General features: G+C 36.1%; 1 non-coding gene and 1 pseudogene across 1 annotated transcript; one reads left to right on the forward strand and one right to left on the reverse strand.

Annotated features, from left to right (window-relative positions):
- Positions 1-6,356: 6,356 nt before the first annotated feature.
- On the forward strand, positions 6,357-6,882 carry LOC698942 (large ribosomal subunit protein eL24 pseudogene; annotated as a pseudogene).
- Positions 6,883-9,664: 2,782 nt separating this feature from the next.
- On the reverse strand, positions 9,665-9,793 carry LOC114671191 (small nucleolar RNA SNORA3/SNORA45 family). The gene has a single exon (XR_003721078.1). It is a non-coding gene; the product is annotated as a small nucleolar RNA SNORA3/SNORA45 family (small nucleolar RNA).
- Between the last annotated feature and the right edge of the window lie 10,015 nt (positions 9,794-19,808).

Here is a 19,808-nt window from a genome sequence, read left to right on the forward strand (position 1 = left end):
TGGCCTGAATCACACACCTGCCAAGGGCAGGCCAGGCACAGAGCAGCAAGGCAAGTGTGAGCAAGTGAGTGCAGGGTCTAGCCACTGCACATACCCGGGCACACCAGCTGCGGTGGCAGGGCGGGCAGCTCCAGGTGCTGGCATAGGTGCTAGCTCCATGCAAGGCTGTGGCTGGACCAGATGTACCACACAAAGATTATGCTGCAGGCACTGCATCTGCATGAGGGGAACACAGTGACACCTGGAAACTTGGAGATGCCAGAAACCACAGAGCCTCAAAGAGGGTGTCACAGCCCTGGCTCGGGGAAGCCCTAGGTCTGGGCTCTTCAAAGGGCTGCAGTATGTCTCTCCTCCTTGCCTGCAACGTGGCAACTGGACAGGGGTAGGGGGGTGCTGTTTCAGCCCTGATTGTGTTATAACTCTTCCAATCCCACCAATCAGTAGGTCCCAAGTTTCTGTTCTGTGTCCAGAAAGAATAAGGTATGTGGACAACTGGAGGGTGAGCAAGGTGGAGAGGAGCTTCATTGAGTGACAGTAAAACTCTCAGGATACCTGAAGTGGGTAGCTCCTTTCTGCAGGCAGGTCGTCCCAACATCTGTTTGAGTCTGGCTGAGTCTGGGGTTTTTATGGCCTTAGAAGAGAGGAAGTATGTGCTGTTTGGTCCATGGATAGCCGTGAGTGGGCCCAGAAAAAGCACCATAATTTCTCACTCTGGGCTGTGGACTCCACCCAGAACTGGCAGCCTGGGCCCCAGGCTTCCGGCCATCCCTGGCTTGAAGGTGGGGTTTCACCAGGACCTGCCCCTTTCTACCTAGGAGCCTGCCTACCTCCTACCACTATCAATATGCCACCCACAATGCCCAGGTTGTTAGTGCTGAGGGTCAGCTGTAGGCCCACTCCCAGCTGCCCTCAGGGCTCCCTCAACCTCCCTCCCATGCTCATCAGTGCCCAAAGTCTGGAGGGGGCAGAGGCAGGAGGGGGCTGGTGTGTCAGCATTGCCCGGGATCAGCACACACCTGGCCGGGTCACAACAGTTTTCCCAACTTGGCCACACTCTGTTCCACCCCCATTTGGATGCAGGGAGTGGGGAAAAGCCAGACAGCAGGAGAAGCACTTTCACGCCTGTGAGGGAAAGGGGCTTCCTGGGCCCGGCTGAGAGTGCAGGGATGTCCAGGTCTGGAGACATGGCTGGGTGGCTGCAGCTGAGCCTGGGAATGTAGGGCTCCAGCCCCACCAACTTGGTAGAGAGCAGGGCTCCCCCCTCTTCCTGGCCCCTGCCAGGTCTATAGAGGGTGCAGCCCCAGCCATGCCTCCCCTGCTGCATCTGGCATCCCTGCAGCAGCTGCTGCAGATGGGCCACCACCACCATCAGTGGGGTTTGACATATGTATTAACTAGAGTATAAGATAAGCTTCTGTTAACCAGAAAAGAGAAAGGGACCACTAAATCAGTGCATAAAAAGTGTACATTTACTTCCACTAATCCTAATGGACAGGATCCAGGTTTGATAGGGTCGTACTGATGGCTTCAAAACTTGGCTTTCAACTTGGAGTCAAAAAGTGTTGATCTAGGTTGTGCCATCATCCAGACAGAAGGAAGGGAGAGAGGGCCACAGGAATGCGTGGCAAATTTTTTCAAGTTGAGTCCTGGAAGTGGTAATCATCACTTAAACTCAACAACTATATGAGTGAAAAAAACTTAATCTCAGGGGTATGTGGAGCTACAGAAGGCTAAAAATGTAATATTTTGAAGAGCAGATAATACCCACATGTTTGCAAGAAAGGAGAGCGTGTACTGGGGACACCCAGTAGTCAGCCATAAGATATTCTGTCCTAACCAAAATTTCCCGAAAAATAATTTGGTTCTCAGATTTATATATCTTACTTTTATACTTTATAATACACATGCCTTAAATATAATTAAAAACTGTTAAGGAATAGGCTTACCCATAATTTCAACCTTTGAATTTACCAAGTATTTTATATTCCATCACGTATTTTCGTTTAAAAAAATTGTGTAACATTGTTATATTAACATTCTGGTTATGTATGAAAATAGTTTGTGGTCATTGTCTATTTTTATTGCATTTACTCACCATCCTGATAGATAAATTATATTTCCTGTGTTTAAATATATATGTCACTACACCTCTCAGAAAACCTCCTGTATTCATTGAGAATTTTGGCACTTGATCTATATTATTTACCCATAAATTCCTGTAATGATTATAGATAAATACAATGCCAATCCATCATCTTATCCTTACTATTTATTGAAAAGAAAATTGAATTTTGAGATTAATATGGCTCTTAGTAGCCCATAATGTTTATCCAGAAAGGTAAGACTTGCTCCACGTATGCAGGACATTTTTTTCAAGTGATAAAATGGAAAAAAAAAAGAGGAAATGTATGACTGCCTCAGAAAAGTGTGTGGGGGCTATCTCAAATAAGGGTTTTTGTAGGGTATTTTAACCATATTTGTGTATCCCCTAAAATCCAGAGCCTAGCCCTTAGGTTTCCAGAATCAGAAATGAAGAAATCATCCAATCTCTCAAGGAGAAGTCTCAGTAATCAAGTCAAGTGAGGGAAGGCTGATATATATAAAATATAAAGCTATATTAGGTTAAAATAATTGCTGCTCTGCAGCAATTACATAAAAACACTACTTTATAAATATTTATGAGTATGAATATTTTGCATAAAACAGCATGCCATTGGGGTATAGATAGACAAATTCACCCTTTAGGAGATGATACTCAAATGAAAGTAATAACTTATCTAAATAATTGTAATATAGGACAATGAACAATGAGACAGAAGTAAAATAGCACTGCCTTTAAACTTTCAGTCTTCTAATTTAAAAAACAAGTATTCTTCATATCTTCAAGTTGTTCAACAAATAATTTCCTTCCCCTCATCTGATATATGGCCCAGTCTTCAAAACATAGTTAATATTGTTTGAAATAGAATATAGTAATACTGGGAATACTATTTTCCTAGCACATTTATTGATTAAACCTGTGTTCCCTGTTGATATGCAGTATGACTGTTAAAATATACATATTTCTCATTTTTATTGTAGGTCTACTTTAAGGATCTATGTGATTTAGGTAATACATTAGCAAATTTACTTATTTCTAATTTAGCAATACACTGTCTTCATTATGATGCTCTTATAATAGGCCTTCATTTCTTATAAGGTACGACACCTGTATTATACAGAATTTAACTCAGTTGTGAGTAAGTGAAAAATAAAATTTCAAAATTTATGTGGATTAAACACAAATTTTTCTCACACATAAATAGGTAATGGATAGACTAGAATTAGTAAATTAGCTCCACAAGCATTAGGACCTAGGGTGTTACTACCTGGTTTTGGTACCAAAGTCAATATCTGGTTTCTTCTTCATGCTTCGGTCCTAGTAATGAATTCAAATTCTAGACTCAGAAGAGAAACCAGGAGGAAAGAAGCATTGTCTCTGCCATTAAGGGTGGATACTAGAGGTAACATATACCATTAACACTTCCATTAACAGTTAAGTCCCACTTAACAGAACTTAATCACCTATAATTATAAGAAAGTCCAGGAAATATTCACTTATATTCAGAGATATTTCTGCTAAATTGAAAAAAACATATGTTAAAATAGATAATGGGGGTCCATGATTTTCTGAATAGTCTCTCAATTTAATTATCTTCAAGAAAACGAAGTCTCTTCTTGTATAATTCATTCAAGTACACGCTAGAGTGATTATCTCAAAAGCTATTTAAAATCCTGGAGAAATCCTAATAGATTATTTTGGGGAGAATTTAGAACTTAAATTTTCTATACATAACACTGCATACTGAGAAATCTTGAAAAATATAGAAAATTGATGAAAAGGGATAAAATTTCAGAAAATACTTGCATTTTTATACACCCATATAAAACAGAAAATACGACTTAGAAAGACATCATTTATATTAGCAACAAAATGTGTAAGACAATGAGGAACACACTGAGATATCTTAGTAAACAGTGATTTTTTCCTGAACCTTTATTTACATATATATATATTTTTTTTTTTCATTAGCAAACACTTGCAGAACATTAGGCAGAATCAGTGGCAATGGTCATTCTCTCTGATTTGTTGTTGTTGTTGTTGTTTATTTTAAAGGGAAGTTTTTAAATTTTATCTCATATATAATATTTTAGACATTGCTCATAGAGTATTAAAAAAGGAAAGAAAGAAAATACAGGAACTAATAATCTATTTCAAGGTGTAAGACTAAGAACAATAAAAAAAAGACCAAAAAAGTGAAGTAATTATAGCAATACAATAATAAATGTAGATCAAAGCCAGTGAATAAAATTCAACAAATAAACTTTTTTTTTGAGATTTGTGTACTCACACAAGAATATGTAAAATGTGGAACCCAAGTTTAGAAATGTAATTACAGACTGATCTCAGTAATGAAAACAGACACAAAAATACTAAATAAAATTACAACAAAACCCTCAATCTAAAAAGCAAAACAAATTTAGAAAAAAAAAATCTACAAGACAACAAAGCAATGACCGTGATTTTTCCCAGATGTGATGGGAGGAAAAAGTGGTTTCATATTGTTCTCTATTAACTCTACATATAGGATTATGGTAGTCACTTTAGCAAATTAACTGATTTACCTGCTGATTGTGAAGTGTTTTTATCTTCAATACATTTTGAAATTATCTAATTACTTTTTTCTGAACATATTGAAATAACTACTTGGTCTCTTTCTTTTGCTGTTAATGGGTCAGTTAATATCATCTAGTGTGAAAGCATTTTTTTTCTCATCACATCTGGAGAAAACCACTATGGTGACGTCAGGCTTTGCTACCCCCCCCCCCCCCGAATTTGCTCTATTTTATATTTTTAGATTTAGGGTTTTTGTTGTGATTGTATTTAGCGGGTTTTTTTTGTTTGTTTTTTACTTTTTGGCATCTGTTTTCATTACTGTGATTGGTCTATAATTACATTTCTAAACTTAGGTTCCCCATTTTACATTTTTTTGTGACAGTAAACACATCTTAAAAACAATTGTTTATTTGATGAGTTTTATTCACTGGCTTTGATCTACATTTATTATTATTTTTATTTCTATAATTTCCCCTCTTCTATTTTTTTTTTTGAGGGTATTTTCCTTTTCTTAGTCTTACACCTTGAAATAGATGAATAGCTCCTACATTTCTTTTCCTTTTTAACTACTCAATAAACAATGTCTAGGCATTGTGTATTTTCTTCATACACAAATTTATTTTACTGTCAAAACTGATTATTCATCTTAGTAAATATTACATTTAAGAGTAAAAATGTTATCACATTACTGTTTAACCATAAGAACTCATGTGGCCACCTTCAGTTAGAAAGTTATGTCAGAACAAATTTAACTGGAGTAGATAGAAATGAAAATGTAATATTTTAAGTAAAGACTGAAGGTAGAGTAGAAATAAATGCTATGCTATTAGATGCCAAAACCACAGAATAGCTTACTACATATCTGCAACACTTTTTCCATAAAGCCAAATGTAGCTAACAAAATTCTTTACTTCTACTAGAAACAAATTGATTTGAAGTATGAAGGTGTCAAGAGTAATCCTTCCTTCACATTGCATTTTATAAAGCTGTCACTGTATACTTGGATTTCAAAGCTTTCCTTGCTGCCTTAATGTATAAAAGAAGGAATAATCGGGAGGCCCACAAATAAAAATCACTAGAGAAAGTGATATCCTTAGGCATGTGATCTTCTACTTATGCTTGAATCCTCTTTCTCCCTTGATTTTCTCTCAACCAAGCTTGCCCCACTCCTACAAGTCCATACACTGTTGCATATTCTTTAAATTCTATCTTCATAATGCCTTTCTTATTTATTATTGTGTTTATGTCTAATTTTGTTGGCAATTTTGGATTGCCATATGCAAATAATAATTTTCAAAGGAGTTTTGCTTCTTTTCAATTACTCCCTTACCCTCATCTAATTGTATAGTTTCTACATTGATAACCTCCAGAACTGCATCTTATATCCTATCTGTCTCTATATTCAATTCCTGGTATGTATTACTAACTATAGATATTTAATGTACCTGAAACTTTTTCCTGGCGAACTGAATGTATTATTTCTCCAGAAAACCTCTTCTTCTTGAATCCCCCTTTCCTGTTTATGACAGAATTATAGTCTTATTTTCCCAATCTCCTTTGACCTTGCTTGTCTGTTCTCCCTTACAACAAATCTAACAATTGTCAAGGTTAGGCTTATATTATCTTTCTACATTTATCAACTCTTTTCTACTGTAATTATTATAAGATATTTTAAACATACATTAACTGCTCTTCTCTTCCCGTGAATCCGTCGCCATGAAGGTGGAGCTGTGCAGTTTTAGCGGGTACAAGATCTACCCCGGACACGGGAGGCGCTACGCCAGGACCGACGGGAAGGTTTTCCAGTTTCTTAATGCAAAATGCGAGTCGGCGTTCCTTTCCAAGAGGAATCCTCGGCAGATAAACTGGACTGTCCTCTACAGAAGGAAGCACAAAAAGGGTCGGAAGAAATTCAAAAGAAAAGAACCCGCCGAGCAGTCAAATTCCAGAGGGCCATTACTGGTGCATCTCTTGCTGATATAATGGCCAAGAGGAATCAGAAACCTGAAGTTAGAAAGGCTCAACGAGAACAAGCTATCAGGGCTGCTAAGGAAGCAAAAAAGGCTAAGCAAGCATCTAAAAAGACTGCAATGGCTGCTGCTAAGGCACCTACAAAGGCAGCACCTAAGCAAAAGATTGTGAAGCCTGTGAAAGTTTCAGCTCCCCGAGTTGGTGGAAAACGCTAAACTGGCAGATTCGATTTTTAAATAAAGATTGCATTATAACTCTAAAAAAAAAAAACAAAAAAACAAAAAAAAAAACAAAAAAAAACCATACATTAACTATTAGAAAAACACAACAAATATATATATTTCTTTTTGTATGGATGGTCCGATCTTAATCTCTTGCTGTGTTTAACTCAGATTCATTTTTCTATTTTAAATAAATTATAGCTTTAAAAGTTGAAGACTTCTATATATATATCTTTACTTATATATATAGACTTCTCTCTATATCTATTGTTCTGACCACAAGCCCATCCTTTCATCTCTTGAGTACCTGCTTTTCTGAATTTGATGTTTATTACTTTAAATTTATTATTTATTTTCATTATTTACAAATATATAACACTGGCTTATATATTTTAAAATTCTGTATAAAAGGTACGACATTGTATATACTGCCCGGATTTATTCACATATTATGTTTTTGAAATTTGTTACTGTTGATACCTGTATCTCTAGTGTATTGGTTGTGATATGTCATATTATAAACAGAACATCATTTGCCCATTTGAATTTTACAGAATATTTAGATTAATTCTAATTTTTAAATGTTGAAAAACATAGCAATATTCTTATAAATGTCACATTGTGCATATGTATTAAAACTATATATAGTATTTACCAGTAGTTAAATCACTAGGGTATAGAGTATGTTAGTTTTCAGTTTTCCTAAGCTTTTGTTAAATAGCTTTAGAGAGTGGTTGAATCCATTTTTATTTCCTATAATTAATGAGCTTTCCATTGTCCCTCAATCTTATTAACAACTGTTCTTAAGAATTGTTTTGCCAACCTTATGCCTTTAATCTTAGCACTTTGAGAGGCTGAGCCAGAAGAATTGCTTGAGACCAGGAGTTCAAGACCAGCGTGGGCAACAGAGTGAGACCCCATCTCTAAAAAAATAAAAATAAAAATAAAGCCAGGTGCAGTGGCATGTACCTTTAGTCCCAGCTATTTGGGAGACTGAGGCAGAAGGATCGCATGGATTTCTAGGCTGGAGTGAGCAATGGTCACACCCCTTAACTCCAGCCTAGGGGAAAGAACATGACCCTGTCTCGATAAAATAAAATAAAATTTGTTTTGATTTTTTTTTATTTTTCCGAGTCCGCTGGATAGAAATGATATTTGTATTTCCCTGATTACTAATGAGACTACAACATACTTATTGGCCATTTTATTTTTCTTTTTGCAAATTGCTATTCATATTCTTTGCTCACTTTTATATAAAGTTGATGCTTCTTAGATTATTTTATTATGACTTTAAGAAGCTCTTTATATATTCATAAAAGAATAATTATAACTAACATTTATGTAGTGCCTACTAAGTTTAATAGACCTAAAAATGTTTTCTATTTATTAGCACATTTCATGGATACTAATTCTATTTTGGATATATATGATAAAATGTATTTTACTTGACTGCTGCCTTATAATGTAGAGAATATATTCATTTTGGCATATTTAAATTCATTAGCCTATTTGTTTTATGTTTTTTTGTTTTTGTTTTTTTGTTTTGTTTTGTTTTTTCAATGTCTCTAAGAATTCTTTGTTGCTACCAGGGTATTAATATATTTCCCTATATATCCTTTTTAAGTAGTTAACATCTTTATTTTCACATTTAATTATCTAATACCCCTGGAGTTTACTTTCAGCAACATTGAGATCTGCTTATTACTATATTCACAAGAAGACTAGTTGTCTCATCACCATTTGTGTTTAGTCTATAATTTTCCAGCTGAATTCTTAAATCTTCTGTCACATATAAACTTTCCACAATTGTGTGAATCTGTGTCTGAGCTCTCTATTATGTCCAATTGGTCCATTTATCTATTCCAATGACAATATACTTTACTACAATTAGTATAACTACATAATATATCCTGGTACTGACACAATTTATTCATCCACCTTGTTTAAAATTGTATTGGTTGGCCGGGCGCGGTGGCTCACGCCTGTAATCCCAGCACTTTGGGAGGCCAAGACGGGCGGATCACGTGGTCAGGAGATCGAGGCCATCCTGGCTAACACGGTGAAACCCCGTCTCTACTAAAAATACAAAAAATTAGCCGGGCGCAGTGGCGAGCGCCTGTAGTCCCAGCTACCTGGGAGGCTGAGGCAGAGAATGGCATGAGCCTGGGAGGCGGAGCTTGCAGTGAGCCGAGATTGCGCCACTGCCCTCCAGCCAGGGTGACTGAGCGAGACTCCGTTCCAAAAATAAATAAATAAATAAATTGTATTGGTGCCCATTCTAATTATTCTTGAGAAGTTCGTTTTAAAACCATATCAACATTTTTGGAGTTAGACTGGCTCTGTAGATTGTATTTTAGACAAACTCTAATGTTCATGATATTGAGCCTCTTATACTCAAACATAATTCGATTTTCAGATTTTCATTTATCTCCATCATCTTTTACATTTCTTAATAAAGTTTTGTCATTTCTGTCTTTTAAAGATCTACACATCTTTAATAGATTGATACTTCATTATTTTTTGATAATGTAAATGATAAAATTTTCTACATCAGCTATTTTTAAAAAGCATTTGTTAACATTTAATAAACCTCCCTCCATGTGACTTTAAGTAACTGAGACAAGCCCCATACTCATAAAGAAATCTTCTCCTCAGCTCTTCTACTGAAACATTGGCTTTCATGATGATAGGCTGCTTTGGGAAATTTTTCTTCCCCAGACAGAACATTATAGTAGGCCTAGAACAGAGAAAGGGCTTATAGTACACCATAGCAGGCACCAACTCCCAACCCACACCTTCTGGGATCTAGGTTAGGCCATGTTTTAGATACTTGTACTGACATAGCCGCTGATTGTCTTTGCCAGTGAATCAAGACCAGTAGATTCATCGAGAACTCTAGCACACCAGGACAAGAGCTGTGTCAGGATGTTACTCTGGTGTCAGCTTGAAATTAGCTTTTGAGTGTTTATTCTGGCATATAATAGCACAAATTTAGTTTCATAACATTCTTTATTTTCCTTTCTCCATATTCAGTTTCCAGATTCAGAGTCTTAACCATCTCATTGTTATTTTTACAGAAGACAGTAGTTTTCCCTCTTACTTGGTACGGTCCTTAAACATTCTTCATCTTTCATCAGTAATATTCCTAAAGTACATTCCCAGCTATGAGTCTTCTATTTTTATGTATTGACAAAATGGCAAATTCAAAACTTGTTAAACTTAAATACATGACCTTAGCATGCCCTGCATGTTTAGACTCATCTACTCTTTTTCCATTTTGTGATCTGTTCCCAAGCTCGCATGGCTTGTGGTAACTTGTAGTTTATTGTAGGATCCCAGCATGCCTACTCCAGTTACTTGCTGACTGTGGCTAGATGGTGCCTTTAGTTTTTTTGACATGTGGTTCTCTCCAAAGGGAAGTTCACAACATGGCAGCTTGATTATTTTGATTATTTAAAGGCAGCGAGGAAAACAGCCTCTTCAAAAGGCCAAAAGCTAAAAATTTTTCAATAACATTTATTTAGTCAAAAAGCACTTGTATTTATTCACTCTTTCAATAAATTGAGAATCTCCTACATGCACTACAGTGTGATATGTTTAGATGCTATACTTTTGGATAAATCAGACATGACCTTTTATAGGCTATTATAAAGACTAGCGCAGGAACATAATTACATATATCTCATCATCTTTATTATTTTGTTTTAAAAGGAAATTTTAATAATTATTATTTGGGTGTACAAATATAAAAATATTAATGTTTGCCTCTTAGTAGTTATATGAGCAATGTACTAGTATCATTTCCATTTTAATGTTATAAGGGATTAATTATTCTCTCAATCCCACACTTCTAGTAAGAGTTAAACCAGGATTAGATACAGGTACCTAAAATATTAATATTTTCTTTATATTTTCCAAATTCTTTGTAATGAACTAATTTATGAAGTATGTATATAGTATATATGTTTTATATTTGCATATGATATATAATACAGTATATATAATATGTATGTGTACCACATATATACATGAGTCAAGTCTAAATCTAATTTTTGATAGGTAGAGAAATAGTTTTTCTATTGCAATTCAGAATCCATCTGAATTTCCTTGGCAATAATGGTTCCCCTTATTTACTTGATTTAAACGTACACATAAAAGCTATTTACACTAGCCATGGTGTCACAATACAAATTTTTCATACTGCTGAAGGTTTGTGAAGTACAGAGAGGTCTTGACAAAATGTCAAACAAAATTAAATGAGGTAAATTATTTGTCAATCAGTATGAATAAAACGTAAGTTGTATAAAAGAAAGAAAATTATTTTAATCATTAGGATGCCATAAAAATAGCATTAGAATATGAGACATACCTGTAGCAGAGGCTGACTAATCAACCTGTGCGCCAAACTATTAATCAAATACTGACCAGAATTTGCTGGGGAGGTAGACTTAGATGCTGGTACTTATGCTTGGAAAAACACATTCCATAGGTTTAAAGCAGGCTGTTAAATCTATCTTGTATTACGGGCTGTCAGAGAGAGTACAGTAGGATAACGATGATGGAGACCAGATCCGTAACCACAAGACGCAGGAATCATTGCCAAGTTAGTAGTTATATTCTATTAACGTAGGCTATAATGTTCTATCTAATCTGTTAGTTGAAATAAACATGTATATGCAAATAAGATATGTATGTATTACTACAATAAAAGTGCATTAATTTTATGTATTCATATTTTTACTACTGAGTAAGAATTATGATTAATGACTTTCTAAATATTGTGTAGCTTTATTCATTGACTTAGTGTTTCGCTAAATAATTTTTAGAATGCAAAAATGAGACCAACCCTGTTTTAATATTATTATACCAGAAAACCAACAGAATAACCAATCTGACCACAAGTTTCATAATAAAAGTTAAGAAAAATAAAACTTAAGTGGGTCAATAAAACAAACAGAAACTCACTTTTTTTTTATCTTTTTTTCTTTATTATTATACTTTAAGTTCTAGGGTACATGTGCACAACGTGCAGGTTTGTTACATATGTATACTTGTGCCATGTTGGTGTGCTGCACCCATCAACTCTTCAGCACCCATCAACTCGTCATTTACATCAGGTATAACTCCCAAGGCCATCCCTCCCCCCGACCCCCATAATAGGCCCCGGTGTGTGATGTTCCCCTTCCCGAGTCCAGGTGATCTCATTGTTCAATTCCCACCTATGAGTGAGAACATACAGTGTTTGGTTTTCTGTTCTTGCTATAGTTTGCTGAGAATGATGGTTTCCAGCTGCATTCATGTGCCTACAAAGGACACAAACTCATCCTTTTTTATGGCTGCATAGTATTCCATGGTGTATATGTGCCACATTTTCTTAATCCAGTCTGTCACTGATGGACATTTGGGTTGATTCCAAGTCTTTGCTATTGTGAATAGTGCCGCAATAAACATACGTGTGCATGTGTCTTTATAGAACATGATTTATAATCCTTTGGGCATATACCCAGTAATGGGAAGGCTGGGTCATATGGCACTTCTAGTTCTAGATCCTTGAGGAATTGCCATACTGTTTTCCATAATGGTTGAACTAGTTTACAATCCCACCAACAGTGTAAAAGTGTTCCTATTTCTCCACATCCTCTCCAGCACCTGTTGTTTCCTGACTTTTTAATGATTGCCATTCTAACTGGTGTGAGATGCTATCTCATTGTGGTTTTGATTTGCATTTCTCATTAATTTCAATAAAATTTAGAAATTAGAGTCTGGCTAAAATGAAATAGGCATTTTATAAAAGACAAATTAAAAGAACAAGAGTATTCAAATTAAAAATGACAAATTTGGTATAAATCACATACAAAAAGATAATTGATTACAATATAAAATAAAATATTAATGTAAACATACATTAAAATGTTACAATTATAAAAAAACTAAACTTTATGAAAATTAACAAAGTAATATCAAAATCAAATTGACCACACACTAAAAAAAATTATTAGTTTTCAAATATTATATTTAATCTTTGTTTCAGGCTGAGATATTATGTTAAAATTTTCAGTTTCTCATGAAAAACAATTTTCAAGAACACGTAGTCTGAGATAATAAAAAATATACTTGCACATGCATGTAAACAGCAACACAATTTGCAATTGCAAAAATGTGGAACCAACTCAAATGCCCATCAATCAATGAGTAGGTAAAGAAACTGTGATCTATCTATCTATCTATCTATGAATGAGATTGGAGACTATTATTCTAAGTAAAGTAACTCAGGAATGGAAAATCAAACATTATATGTTCTCACACCTAAGTGGGAGCTAAGCTATGAGGATGAAAAGGCATAAGAGTTACACAATGGAATTTAGGGACTCATGGGGAAAGGGTGAGAAGGGGGCGAGGGATAAAAGAGTACAAATACGATGCAGCATATACTGCTCACGTGATAGATGCACAAAAATCTCACAAATCATCACTAAAGAACTTACTTATATAACCAAACACCACCTGTTCCCCAATAACCAATAGAAATAAAAAATTAAAAAATAAAAGACCCATTCACTGGGTAACATCAAAAGTAATAAAGATAACTATTTTTCATTAAGGTACAGTTTTTTCCCATCCAATAAATAAATAAATAATAAATAATATGGAACTTCTTTCAGTAGATTTTATAAACTCAGAAACAAAAAAATCAAATATATCTCTTAGCATATGTTAATTCTTATTCAATCTTTTATTACCTCACTGATTCTAGCTCTCTCAGTGTAAGTGTGAATATGTGTGTGTGTGTGTGTGTATACTGCATATACACACATACACAGGTTTCATTCACAGCACCTTTTACAAGTTTCAGCACCGTTCTCCCCAAAATTGATAAATCTTCATAAGAATGTATTTTCTATCAAGCATTAATTCTAATTGTCATATGTAATGCTTAACCCTCACAACAACTGCAGAACACATAATCTTTCACACCACACACGGAACACTCATTAAGATGAGTATATAATGAACTAGAAAACATGTCTCAAGAAATTAAAAATTATTTAAATCATACGTCATATGTTATCACAATGGGACAGTATCAGAAATCTATTTTTTCAAGTACCTGGAAAATCCCCAAATGTTGCCAATTAAATATAACACTTGTAGTCACCCACTGTGCAGAGAAAAAAATTACAAGGTAACTCAGAAACTAGAAGTGAATACAGCCACACTCTCAGAACAAAACACAATGAAAATAGAAATCAGTATCAAGAAGATGTCTCAAAGCCATACAATTCACATTGAAATTAAAAGTCTTGCTGAATGGCTTTTGTGTAAACAATAAAATTAAGGCAAAAATTAAGAAATCATTGAAACTAATGAAAGCAAAGATAAAACATACCAGACTCTCTGCGACACAACTAAAGCACTTTTAAGAGGAAAGTTTATAGCACTAAATATACACCTCAAAAAATTAGTAAGATCTCAACCTAACAACCTAACATCACGCCCAGAAAAACTAGAAAACAATAGCAAAGAAACCTCAAAGCTAGCAGAAAAAAAACACCAACATCAGAGCTAAACTGAAAATAAATAAATAAATAAGACAGGAAAAACCGTATGAAAGATCAACAGAATCAAAAATGGTTATTTCAAAGTATAAAAAGGATTGATAGACTGCAATCTAGAATAATAAAGAGAGAAGATCCAAATGAACACAAACAGAAATGTCAAAGGGGATGTTAACACTCTCCCCATGGAAATAAAATAAAATATAATATAATATAATATAATATAATATAAACAGAATATTATGAACATATCTATTCACACAAATTTTAAAAATAGAGAAGAAATGGATAAATTCCTGCAAACATATAACTCCCAAGATTGAACCAGGAATAACTTGAAACCCTGAATAGACTAATAATAAGTTCCAAAATTGAATCAGTAACGAAAAGCTTACCAACCAGAAAAGGCCCTGGATCAGATGGATTCACAGCCAAATTCTAGCAGACAAATGAAAAAGAGCTGGTACAATTCTACTGAAACTATTCCAAAAAACTGAGGAAACATAACTCCTCTCTAACTTATTATATGAGGCCAGCATCATGCTGATATCAAAACCTGGCAGACACAGTGAGAAAAGCAAACTTCAGGCCAATATCCCTGATGAACATACATGTAAAAATCCTCAAAAAATACAAGCAAACTGAATCCAATAGCACATTAGAAAGCCAATCCACCACAATGAAATAGACTTTATTCCTAGGACGCAAGGTTAGTCCAACATACACAAATCAATAAATGTGATTTATTACATAGAATTAAAACAAAAAGCACATGATCATCTCAATAGAAGCAGAAAAGGCATTCAATAAAATTTGATCCCTTCATGTTAAAATCCCTCAATAAACTAGGCATCAAAGAAACATGCCTCAAAATAAACAGAGCCACCTATGACAAACCCTGCCCCCCACCATGAACATCATACTAAAAGGTAAAAGCTGGAAGCATTCCCCTTGAGAACTGGCACAGCATGAAGATGCTCCTTCCCACCACTCCTATTGGAAATAGTACTGTAAGTCTTAGCCAGAGCAAGCACGCAAGAGAAAGAAATAAAAGCCATCCAAATATGATGAGAGAAAGTCAAACTATCTTCACAAGTGATAAAATTCTATACCTAGAAAATCCCGTACTCTCTGCTCAGAAGCTCCTAGAACTGATAAACAACTTCAGCAATGTTTCAGGGTACATACAGTATGTACAAACATCAGCAACATTTCTATAAACCAATAATGTCTAAGTCCACAGCCAAATCAAGAATGCAATCCCATTTACAATTGCAACAGAAAGAATACAATAGGTAGGAATACAGCTAACCAGGGAAGTGAAAGATCTCTACAATGAGAATTTCAAAGCACTGCTGAAAGGAATCAGAGATGTCACAAACAAATGGAAAAACATTCCATGTTCATAGACAGGAGGACTCAATATCACTAAAATTGCCATACTACCCAAAGCAATTTCAAGATTCAATGCTCTTCCTTATCAAAATACCTATATCATTCTTCACAGAATTAGAAAAAAATATTCTGAAGTTCATGTGGAACAGAAAAGAAGCCTGATAACCAAAGCAATCCGAAGCAAAAAGAAAGAAGCTAGAAGTTATCACATTACCTCACTTCAAATTATACTACAAGGATACAGTAACCAAAACGTCATGGTAGTTGTACAGAAACAGGCACATAGAACAATGTAACAGCTTAGAGAACCCAGAAATAAAGCCACACACTTAAAATAATCTCATCTTTGAGGAAGTTAACAATAATAAACAATAGGGAAGAAATCCCTATTCAATAAATGGTGCTGAGATAACTGGCTATCTATATGCAGAAGCTGGAAACTGGACCCGTTTTTGTCACGAATATCAACTTAAGGTGGATTCAGCACATTTTTTGTTGTAATTTTATTTTTTATTTGGGGGAATACATAGTAGATGTATACATTTGTGGGATTCATGAGATATTTTAATGCAGGCATGCAATGCAAAATAATCATATCAGAGTAAATGGGGCATCCATCGCCTCAAACATTTATCCTTTGTGTTACAAACAATCCAATTATACTCAGTTATTTTAACATGTACAATTACTGTTTAATATAGTCACCTTGTTGTGCTAGGAAATACTAAGTCATATTCATTTTTTCCACCATGTTTTTGTACCCATTAACCCTCCCCATATCACTTCCAATCCTTCACTATCCTCCTCAGTCTCTGTTAGCCATTCTACTCACTATCTCCATGAGTTCAGTTATTTTGATTTTTAGCTTCCACAAATAAGTGGGAACAAGAGAAATTTGTCTTTCTGTGCCTGGTTTATTTCACTTAACATAGTGACTTCCAGTCCCGTCCATGTTCTTGCAAGTAACAGGGTCTAATTTTTTTAATGGCTGAATAGTAGTCTATTGTGTATATGTATTTTGTTTATCCATTCACCTATTGATGAATGAGTTGCTTACAAATTGTGGCCACTATCAATAATGTTTGGGAAATCCTCTGTTATTATCCATTTGAATAAGCTTCCTACCTGTGTATCTCTCCCTCCCCTTTAAGGCCAATAATGCTAGATTTGCCCTTTTGAGGCTATTTTCTAGATCTTTTAAGTATGCTTCACTGTTTTTATTCTTTTTTCTTTTCTTTTTTTTTTTTTTTTTTTTTTTTTGCCTGGCTGTGTTTTCAAATAGCCTGCTTCAAACTCAATAATACTTTCTTCTGCTTCATCAGTTGTGCTATTAAGAGACTCTGATGCCTTCTTCACTATGTTAACTGCATTTTCCAACTCTAGAATATCTGCTCAATTTTTTAGTTATTTCAATCTCTTTTTTAAATTTATCTAGTAAAATTCTGAATTCCTTTCAGTTTCCTCAAAACAGCTATTTTGAATTCTCTCTATGAAAGTTCACATATCTCTGTTTCTCCAGGATTGATCCCTGGTGCCTCATTTACGTCATTTGGTGAGGTTACATTTTCCTGGATGGTCTTTATGCTTATGGATGTTTGTCTGTGTCTGGACATTGAACAGTTAGGTATTTATTGTAGTCTTCACTCTCTGGGCTTGTTTGTACCTGTCCCTCTTGGGAAGTCTTTCCAGGAATTCAAAAAGACTTGGGTATTGTGGTTTAAATTGCATTCGCATGAGGAAGCACCCCCAAATCAGCAATCCTGTGGTTTTAGCAGACTCCTAAAGATACTACCTCAATAGTCTTGAATAAGATCTGGAAGAATACTTTGTATTACCAGGCAGTAAAAACTCTTCTTCAATTCCTTTACTTTTTCCCAACAAATGGAGTCTGTCTCTGTTCTGAGCCACCTGTAGATGGTGGTAGAGGAACACAAGCACCCCTGTGGCAACCACCACTGGGACTGTGCTGGGTCAGACCTAAAGCCAGCACAGTACAGGGGCTCACCAGGGCCCACTGTAATCACTGCCCGGCTACTGTCTATGTGTGCTCAAGGCCCGGAGGCCCTACAATCAACAGGTAGTGAAGCCACCTAGGCTTGTATCCTTCACTTCATTACAGTGAGTTTGAGTTCCTCCAGGCCCTCAGCAGGTCCAGAAGTGCATTCTGGGAGCCAGGGACTGCAATAAAAAACCTTATAACACTACCTTGTGTTCTATTGTACAGTGACTGAACAAGCACGCAAACCATAAGACACAGTCCTTCCCTCTCCTACCTCTCCTTTCCACAGGAAGTGAAGCCCCATAGTAAGTAATGCCAGGCTAGTGCCAATATTCCCTTCAGGCTCAAGGAAACCTCATTCGGCTTGTGGTGGACACTGCCTGGCCTGGAACTCAACATTCAGGGCATTGGGTTCCCCTCTGGCCCAGAGATGGTCCAGAAATGCTATCCAAGAGCTAAGGCATAGAGTCAGGGAGCCTAAGAACCTGCTTGGTGCTCTACCCTGCTGTGGTAGAGATGGTACCTAAGGTGCAAGACAAAGTCTCCTTCACTTTTCCCTCCACTTTTCTCAAACAGAAAGAGTGTCTCCTTATAGTCAACACAGCTGGGAGTATGCTGAGTCTCACTTGAGGCCCAAAAGTCTCAGTGTCTCACCCAAGGTCCTTGGCATACGACCTGGTATTGCTGCAGATTATCCAGGGATCAAGGGCTCTCTAGTCAACAAGTGATGGCTCATACCCTTCATGACAATGAGTTCCTTTCTGGCCCAGGGTATGTCTAGAAATGTCATCTAGGAGTTAGAGACTGGAAAGGGAGCCTCACAACGCTGCATGGTGCCCTCTTCTACTCTGGCTTAGCTGATGTCCAAATAAAAGACAAAGTCCTCTTTAGTCTTACGTCTCTTCTCAAGCAGAAGGAAGGTGTTTGTTCTGGAGCCACAACCTGTGAAGCCTGAGTTTGGGGAAGGGGTGGTGCAAGCACTGTCTCAGCCATGCTGGCTGGTGTTTCAGTACCCCCTAAAGCTACTGGTTCTGAGCATAGTCAGCACTAGGACTCACCTAGGATTTTCAGTCCTTGAGACTTAGACTGCTTTTCAAGTTTATGTAGAGCCCCAGAGTACTTCAGCCCAGGGTGGTGAGGCTTACCAGAATTCACATTCTGACCATTGGTATGAGTGATTCCCCTCTGGCTAGAGCCTGTTTAAATGATGCCTACATGGGTGGGTATCAGCTCAGTTCAGCTCGATTTTGCTTTTTGCTATTGACAGGACAACACTTGAGTTCAATGCAGTGTCTCAGAGGTGTTTCACTCTCTCTACCCAAAGTGCACAGATTTTCTTCCAGTGACACATAGCAATTTATTTTCTTTTGTATGTGTTTTCAGTAATGGAATTGCTGGGTCAAATCTCTCCGCCAGGGGATGGCGGAGAGATGGTGTCAGCAATTCAAGATTGTCTTTCCTACCTTCCTCAATGCCTCTTTCAGTGATATGTATTTAAAACAAGGTATTGTGTGCACTCACCTGATTTTTGGTTCTAATGAATGTGTCTTTTCGTGTAGATAGTTGCTAAATTTGCGACCTTACAGGGGGACCAATCAGTGGAGCCATGTATTTGGCCATCCTGTTCCACCCTCTGTCTCAGATTAGACACTTAATCATAAACCTTAAAGTTATAAATACCCTAGAAGAAAACCTAGGGAAAAACATTCTGGACATAGAACTGGGCAAAGATTAATGACAAAGATGCCAAAAGCAATTGCAGCAAAACCAAAAATTCACAAATGGAACTTCATTAAAGAGCTTCTGCACGGGAAAAGAAAAATCTGTCAACAATGTAAACAGACAACCTACGGAATGAAAGAAAATATTTACAAACTATCATTCAACAAAGGTCTAATATCCAGAATCTACAAGGAAATTAAACAATTCAGCAGGTACAAAACAAATAATCCCATTAAAAAATGGGCCAAGGACATGACAGATCACTTTTCAAAAGAAGACATACAAGG

Source organism: Macaca mulatta, chromosome 11 (assembly GCF_049350105.2).
Source record: "Macaca mulatta isolate MMU2019108-1 chromosome 11, T2T-MMU8v2.0, whole genome shotgun sequence".
Classification (NCBI taxonomy): Eukaryota; Metazoa; Chordata; class Mammalia; order Primates; family Cercopithecidae; genus Macaca; species Macaca mulatta.